This window comes from Rattus norvegicus, chromosome 6, assembly GCF_021556685.1.
Source record: "Rattus norvegicus strain SHRSP/BbbUtx chromosome 6, alternate assembly SHRSP_T2T, whole genome shotgun sequence".
In the NCBI taxonomy this organism is placed as follows: domain Eukaryota; kingdom Metazoa; phylum Chordata; class Mammalia; order Rodentia; family Muridae; genus Rattus; species Rattus norvegicus.
In genome coordinates, this window is record NC_141539.1 from 49720371 (window position 1) to 49729143 (window position 8773).

An 8773-nucleotide genomic window follows, 5' to 3' on the forward strand; every position below is an offset into this window, starting at 1 on the left:
CATTGTAGACTTTGGTTATCTATGTATCTATCTATCTATCTATCTATCTATCTATCTATCCATCCAGCCAATCTGTGTCTGTTCTTTTGATCTACTAACTAAATATCTCTGTATCTATCACCTCACCTATGTATATATGTAAATATATACATATATAATGTGTGTATTCATTCATACATATATTTATGTATACATATTTATCATCTACCTCTCTACTTATCATCTATCTATATACCATCTATATCATCCACCTTTTCTGCTCTATCCTTTGTTTTTTCTACCTAGGAAGACCTATAATTATATAAACAGTGCATCATATCTTATTAACAGATACAAATATATTCTAGTGTATTTTAATCATTGATGAATTGTTTTATAAAAACACTTTGGATTCATTCAGAAATGATTACAAGACAAGATGAATGCTGTTCATATAACACACTAATTCCATTAATCTTTACTAGGTAGAAAACATGGACAGGGATTTAGAACTGCAGTGTGCAGTCTCAGGAAGGCAGGAGCTTTCAGCTAAGTGGATGAATTGCAGGCAAGGCTCTGCCACTTCTCGTCAGAGATTGGTGACTCAGTGTCAGGGGGCACGGGTTTCTATGATCTGACCGCAGGATGACCCCTTTTTATGGAGGACAAGGTATTAAGCAAGGTCGTTCTCTCTGGAACCATAAAGGAATGGGTAGGGAAGATTAAGTTCTGCTTTGTTCCCAGCAGAGCCCCTGTGCTTTCGCTAGCTTTCCCTGAGCTTGTGATCAGGCAGCATTTGTTCTGTGCCCAGTGCTGGGGTTTGCTGCAGCTTCTGTTGTGCTGAGTCTCAAGAACTTGTCCTGTGATATTATAAACTTGCTTAGTATATCATTGCCTCCATTTACATTCAAGCAGATCAACACAAGTTTGTCAGCCTGGGGATTCTCGGTGAACCTTGCTCCAGTCTCAGTATTTCCTTGCTTCCTGTAATAAGCACTCCCATTAGAATGTTTTATCTCTTCTTGCGTTTATTATCTGATGGCTGTCATGAAGCCTACTTTCTAGAATGTATATATTCAGTCATAGTAAGATTGCATTTCAGATGCAGGCTCGCACAGTCTTTAGATGAAGGTTTAGATTTTTCCATTTCTTCTTAGCTTCAGACGCAGGAGTTAGAGATATTTACACATGTCTATAAAGAGGTTATGAAGTTGTCACAAGTGTGTGCTATTTTCTTTATTTACAGCATCCAATTAGGCAAGTAATAAAATCCCCCATTCTTTTTCAAACAAGGAAACCAGGCTTAGTGAGGAAAATAACTTGTCCAATGTCATCCAACTAGTAAGTAACAAAAATAGTATTTAGATGTAAGTATGCTGTGTTCTAAAATTTATGCTTGTTTTCTGAAGGTCTTTTTAAGGGTATGGAACAGAACATTCTTCCAAACTTTACCTTTCTTCATGACCATCAAGATTGATAGTTGTCACATAATTCCTTTTTTTAAATGTCTTACTGTTTACTCACTGGCCACATTACACTGAAAAACAACAAAAGAAGAAGAAAGGAGACACCGAAGAAGCTTTAGTGCGTCTTGGATATCCACCCTTAGTACTGTCAGCATTTGCTTTATCATACTGCCACCTTTCTGACACTCTCTACTGTCCTTGGTGGCCCTAAGATAGGAGGTTCTTAGTTACAGAGTCAACATCTCACAGTCAAGTACAGAACTCTCCATGTTGATCTTTGTAAGAGGTCTATCTCCTAAAGGTGAGACCTGGGAACTACTATTTTTTTTAATGAGGGTATGATTAATGTAAGTCATGTTAGTAAGCTTAGAGGATTAATATTACTAGTTTCATATTAATGAAGTCAGTGCTGAAGCCAATGCTGAGAAATCTGAAAAGCACTACTATTCACGAGGTGGCCTTTGCTCCTCCTACAGTAGCAAAGCCAGTTAGTTCTAGACCAGCTTGTGGTTCGAATCATGGTAATGATATGGTTCTCCCAACACCTGGTGCTCAGCCTTCACTGGGCTAAATAGCTCAGCTAATTACCAGATCAAAATGGACTAGATTTGCTTTTTAAGCAGCCCAGCAGTTTCACTGGGTTGTGGGAGAGGACTCTATATGACATTAAATGACTTTCCTAAAAGCCAGTTTCTCCCCCAACTGCTCATATTAGAATCAATTTCAGGAGTAGTTCACAATGAGTGGTTTATTAGCTTCCCAAATGTGTTTACTACATGCCAGATGTCCACTCATGCACACCAGTCTGCTGTTGTCTTTTGCTGACCCATTTGTGGATGCTACAGCCCTGGATCTATCACTGAGGAAACACAGAACATAACAGACTGTAGTTGACATGCTGGATCCCAAGGAAAGAGGAGTCATCCACCAGGTGTAGGCAAAAGCGTGGGTCTCAAGGGTAAGGTCACCATGAGGACAGATATAAATCACTCTGAGATGAAATCAGAAATATATTGTTTCGTTAGACTGCCCAGCGCTGTTCAAGCATTTAAATCTTCTTTGATTTGATGAGAAATGATTAGAAATAAAAAGAGAAAGGGCCCATAACCTTGACAGAGTTGTTGAATTCTTCTATGGCTGGCTTGAGCTCAGGTTTTGCAAGTAGATCTTATTAATTCATGGTATCTACAGAAAAGATCTGTATGTCTTTGTGTTTTTTCTTACAGGGTGAAGTTCCAACTTACCTTGTCAGCAGAACAGCCTGCAACAAATGTGACTTTATTCTAAGATGATTTTGACTTCATATATGCCAGAATTTGGGAAAAAACATAGCAACCAAATAATTTAAGAAAATATTTCTGTACTTTATAGAAGTAATATATCCTATTATAGTATATTACTATAGAGCCAGCAATATATTTCACACATTTTCATTAAAAATATAACAAACTTTAGGCTTCTCCTTTATATTACTATAAGCAAATAACAGTGTGTTTTCTTTTTAAGTAGATACTTTCAAATATTTGGATTGATGGTGTAAAATCCTCTATGTAACTTCTAAGTAACACACAGAAGCACAAACAGAACTGGAGCAGGTCAAAATAATTATGGTTGTCAATTATTTACTATAAAATATTGGGATATATTGAAAATACAATGAAAACAAGATTGGTTGGATGTGATTTGTGAGGGAAATGACTAAATCTTTTATCTGTGTACTCCTAATGTTTTGTGTCTATGATCAAAGCCATGAATATTGTGAAGTCATTCATTTTATGGAAGTGGATAATAAAAGTGTGAGATAGGAATCAACAAATCAGCATCCATACACCACTGAGTGGGACCTACAAGTGAATATCAGATAAAAAATCCCAGTGCTTTCCCAGTGCCACAGAGAGACTTTTTTGGGATATGTTAGGACCTTCTGAAAGGCAGTAGGTAAAGAGTTTTCTGACATAGAATAAAATTGAGCTACACTGCGAGTTACCAAGAACAAGAATATTTTAGAAAGCTCTTGATTACTTATTATACACAAACATGTGTGAATACAGATCCTTTGCCAAAACTTGTTACTAGAAACTGTTTTTCACTTGAATGTGCTGATGAAGTTGTGATGGTGTTTCCCCATTGGGTTCAGTAAGAAATTAGCCCCACTCCAGAGTATTAGATTAGTATTCTCTAGCTAAGGGCACCTGTTTCCTGTCCATCTGCCTGTTTACATGAAGAATCATCTCATTTGTATTGGATCACATACTTATGAAGGTCAAGAAGCCCCTTACCCTGCTATGTGTAACCTGGAAACCATGACAACAGATTCAGTTCACATTTGAAGGCCTGTAAGCCAAAGGAAGACAGATGTCACAGACTGAGCAGAGACAACTCCACCATCTTCTCTGTTCTGCTCCAGCCCTCAGCACGACAGACCATGTCACCCAGGCTCTGGGGAGTGACTCAGCCTACTCACTAACTCTAAAGTGAATCTGATCCAGAAGTGTCTTCACCACCAGTGTTCTTAGAAATGCAGTGTTGCAGCTCTGGACTTTCAGTCTCTTTATTTCTAGGTCTCAGCACAGGAATATATTTCTACATATTGTGAATCCTGCAGTTACAAAGGCTACTTGGAGAATACCATTTCTAGGAATGCATAGGTTTAGTAGCATATACGCTGATTTAATAAATAGTACATGAAATTACCACATTCATCACAAATATCTGTAGTGGTCACCCTCTGTTGCTGTGATAAAACATCATGGCAAAAGCAACTTAGAAAGTTTGTTTGGGCTTACGGTTCCAGAGGTCTAGAGTACACAATGGCATGGAAGGCATAGCATGGATGCTGGAACAGGAAGCTGGCTGGCCACATTGTGTCATCCATACACAAGAAGCAGAGAAAGAGAACAGGAAGTAAGGCAAGACTAAAAATCCTCAAGCCCCACCTCTCATGACATACTTCCTTCATCAAGTAAAGACACTACAACCTCCTCAAACATGCCACCAAGTGGGGACCGAGACTTCAAATTCATAAACATATGGGGACATTTCAAAATAATAACACATGCCTGTAGTATTAGTGCCTCAGAAGAAGCACTAAGTGCCAAGAAAACCTGGGAATGTACTGTCCTGTCCACATCTCCACTGCAATGACCACATCCAGCTCATTCCCTCAAATGCCACATGTGTGCTGAGGGCCTCCAAATGGAAGCATGTTTGCTAAGGTGCTCACCACTATGACTAAAGATTCCAGGCACAATTCCCCCGTATTAGAATTGCTACTTGCTGTAGACCCAGTCGTACTGGGATCTCTGATTGTAGAGACTTAGACATCTTTGCTATTTCTCTCTTTCTCACAGCCGATCTTGAGCCATTAGTGTTACTTTCAGAAAGTGCCCAAGCTATGGGAACTGCTTTTTCTCTGTGACCTAAGGCATGGTCATCTCTCTGGGCAACTAGTAAACCCCCAGATCTCTCACTCTATCTCAGTCTTTGTCAATCTTCACAGTATTGCTTTAGTTTATTGTACATCGCTCCTTTAGAAAGGGATTTAGTTGTTATGCCTAATCGAGTTCTGAACCAACGTGGTTGAGTGAAGCAGCTGGAACATGAATCAGACAATGAAAGATAGTAGGCATGAACAGGCAGGGCGGGTTCTCTTGGAATAGGAGTCTGCTCCCTTGCCTTCATTTCTTCACCTTACCCTGTGCAGCCACAGCTTCCATAGCTTTACTTAAGGTCCCCCCATCTTCCAGGAACTACATGGGATTGATGGGCTTCAAGTCCTGTCCTAGTCATAGTTGATGGGAATGCCCATTGGCAGGTTCAGCTCCATAATGTCTTCTTCTAAGAGACCCTTCAGATGATTGATGATGCTCCAAGGGCTGTTGCAATAGCAGTAATCAAGACCTTTTCCCCACCTTCATCTGGGGGACAATTTCTTCATTCTAGAAGTCTCTGGCAATGGTGTCCTTCAGGCTCTCACAGGAGGGTAGCTGGTTCTCAGTAATGTCTGTGTATCTGAAATCTTTGTTGATGTTGCTGTAGAAGGGATGACCAGGCTCCATTGGAGGCGACAGGACATTGTAAGATGGTCTCCATGCTTAGCATGTGCCTCACCATGCTTAGCATGCTTCTGCCTTATTGAAACCAGTTAGACCACCATAATGTCACTCATTGAGGTGCCATGTCCTGACCAGTGACTGTCACTTCTGATCAAGGGCATCCAGGACTGTCTAGAGGGTCCAGATTCTCTCTTCTGTGTAAAGCAGATGTCAAATTCACAGCCAGCATCTTGCAATGTTGACCACCATACTTCACTCCTCAGGCTCAGATCAGCATTGTATCAGCCACTGAAGTTGTTCTCTAGGTTCCAAGTGCTCCTGTCATGCCAGATCAGCATCAGCTTGTAGGCATCCATGGTAATAGCAGACCACAGTATTTCTCAAAACATCTCCAGAAGATACTCGCCAATGTAGAGTCACATCCTTTCACCCATTTTGTGTGTGGAAATTACTTAACTGTGTCCACTGCTTTGGTAGATTGATTAATATATTGATTAATATTTTTATTGTCTTCTATCTCAGGAGCTAAAATGTCAATACATACAGAATAAGGCAGTACTCTTCCTCAGACTGAGCTAACAATAAAATTTGTCTTGAATACTGGCCAGTCTCCTTCTTGGAGCTGTCCACGGTGACCTCACTTATACAATTTTCTCACCATACTTGATTGCTTAAAACTGAGCTCTTGCAACATTTAGAAACATTTGAGAATTGAACATCCTTCAAAGCAGAGCAGTTTTCAGGGCTTTAGGCTGTATTAATACCAAATCATTGTTGGGCTTAAAAACAGTTGGACTGCTGGGTTTAAAATAAAAATTGTCTAACATTTATCTTACTTCCCCAATGTATTAAATTACATTTGATGAAAAGAGAAATGGTGGTAAATTATTATATAATATATTATAAATTATAATACTTTATAATATAATTTGTTCTGTTTTAAGAAATGGCGACGTTTTTGTTATGGGGTCTCTAGGTCATTAGCTTACAAACAGGTGTGTATCACACTGAGCGCTTGTCAAAAGAAATTCAACTGTACTGAATTATTATAGACCTGTGCCTGGACTCAAGGGTGAATATGTGCTTGCTTGCTTTCTTCACCTCTTGCTGGTAAGTGCCTCTGCTCTGTTGCTGGTGTTGCTGATGCTGCCACTGTGCCATTGCTGCTGCTGCTGGCACTTCTTTCTTACTTTACCATTGTGTAGACAATATAGAGCATGGAGAACTTATTGAGCCACATAGGGTGCTGTGCTGAGCTAAACCCACAGAATGAAAAACTCCAAAAACACAAGACAACACATAAGTAAGCAACAGAGGCGTGATTGACAAGTCATAAAAGCCCTGACAGAAACTGATCACACTATTGCAGACTTTAGTCAGATACTTTACAACGAGAATGTAAACTACTTCACATGTATATAGCAATTGATAATTTGCATACTAAAGGGCTATGTGATTTTATTCAAGACCTATTAGTGATATGGATGAAAATTATTGTCTGTAGAGTAGTTAAATGGGCTTGTTCTCTTTCATCTATACTTCTATCATTTCATCTATACATTATCAGGAGAGGGGCTAATGAAATGCTCATGGTTAAGAGTACTTGCTGCTCTTGCAAAGGACCTGGCTTTTGTTCCGAACACCCACACAGAGATAGATCACAAGCACCCTCATCCCCAGTTCCAGAGGATCCAATTCCTTCTGTGACCTCTATGAACACCAGATACACGTTGTAGTGCACAGTCACACATGAAAGAAAAGTATTCATAGACATAAAACAAAATAACCCTAAAAAGAATATTTTAGAAATAGAAGTTCTTTTAGAATCCAACATTCAGCTGTCTCATTAGTTTTATGCAGTAGACCTTATCATCTTTCTTTTGATAAGGAATATAGAGTTTGAGCAACTTGTCGGGCTCCGTTGTTAAAAAAGAATATAGGAAAAAAACTTCAAATTGCTATGATTGTTTTAATATCTCAGCCTATTTACTTACAGTTCTCACTAGGAAGTGATTATCAGGGAGCTTTATGGTGAGTTGGGTAATCTCTACAAGCGTGATCTATAATCAACTATGAAATCCTCCTCAGGGTGATTCTTCCTGAAAAGATTGATTGAAGTAGGAAGACCCAGCGTGAGCAGCATCTTCCAGCAATTATTCAGAAAGAAGGAGGTCCAAGAGAAGAGGTCACTTTCTGCTTTCTTCACCTCATTGCTGATGCACTGCCTCTGCAGCAGCCTCTACTACTCCCGATAAAACTCCTTTGCAGATATCCAAACCCAGATTCTTTGGTCTTCAGCAAGGATTTGAAGACCAATAACCCTTGAAAACATCAGTACCAGATACGGGCGGCTGAGGCATCAGCCTGGTAGCTACTGGGTTCTTATCCTCTTCAGTGTGCAGACAGCCATAGTTGAACTACACAGTGGATGATGTAAACCACTGTAATAAATCCTCTTTTCCTATATATTTATTCTGTTGGCAAAACTCCTCACAATCCCCAAAGATATTTTTAAACCATGTTTTATACATTATTCCATGGTCCTGTTCACAATCTTCTTGGATCAGTGTGCGGATTTCTCAGTATTACCGTTTTCTATTTGAATTACCGATCGGTAAGAGAAGTACCTCAGATGCAGGAGATCATGCTTCCAGCATGGTGCACGAATGGCGTGAGGCAGACATGTGATGCAGGAACCCATCAAACTATCCTCCCGGTCTAGGGACCTTTGTTCTTGAAAGCTAATGGAGGCTGACCATCCATCTCTTGCACTCCTGGGAAAGCTCATTTGTGATGTGCTGATGGTCAAATGAATAATAAATAACGAGGACTCCAAAAGTGGGAGCTATTCCTAGAGCCTGGCAGAAACACAGGTTGGGAGCTGGTGTAGTCTGGGGCTTAACTAACTTAAATCTCCAACAGAAAACCATAGAAGAAAATAAAAAAAAAACATTCGTCTAGTAATTGTGGCTGAGAATTGTCTGTCTCCTGGGAGAATTTGGTGACAGTGGCTCTGCTGAATTTCAAAGGCCATTACATCAATTACATTAAAAGAGCAAAGAAAGCTGGTGATTGTTGGCGGCTGCATTCTGCATGTCAGAAAATGTGAGTGGTGTGAGAAGTGTCATTGGGTCACCAAGCAGAGCCAATCAAGGGGGATAATTAGTGGGACTTGGTGATACTGTATGGAACTCCTGGGAAAAACAACTCAATGGGAGGAATTATTTATTCTGGCTTCCTGGTTTGAGAGGTGTCCCTCTATCATGATGGTTG

General features: G+C 39.8%; 1 long non-coding RNA gene and 1 pseudogene across 1 annotated transcript in view; one reads left to right on the top strand and one right to left on the bottom strand.

The window, feature by feature from the left end:
• The window catches only part of LOC148005171 (uncharacterized), a 53420-nt gene extending 44956 nt beyond the window's left edge, over positions 1-8464 (top strand). Inside the window, exon 3 of the long non-coding RNA XR_015623461.1 lies at positions 7589-8464. This is a non-coding gene — a long non-coding RNA (uncharacterized LOC148005171). The remainder of the gene's footprint in view (positions 1-7588) is intronic.
• On the bottom strand, positions 5052-5900 carry Pgam1-ps2 (phosphoglycerate mutase 1, pseudogene 2; annotated as a pseudogene).
• Positions 8465-8773: the final 309 nt, after the last annotated feature.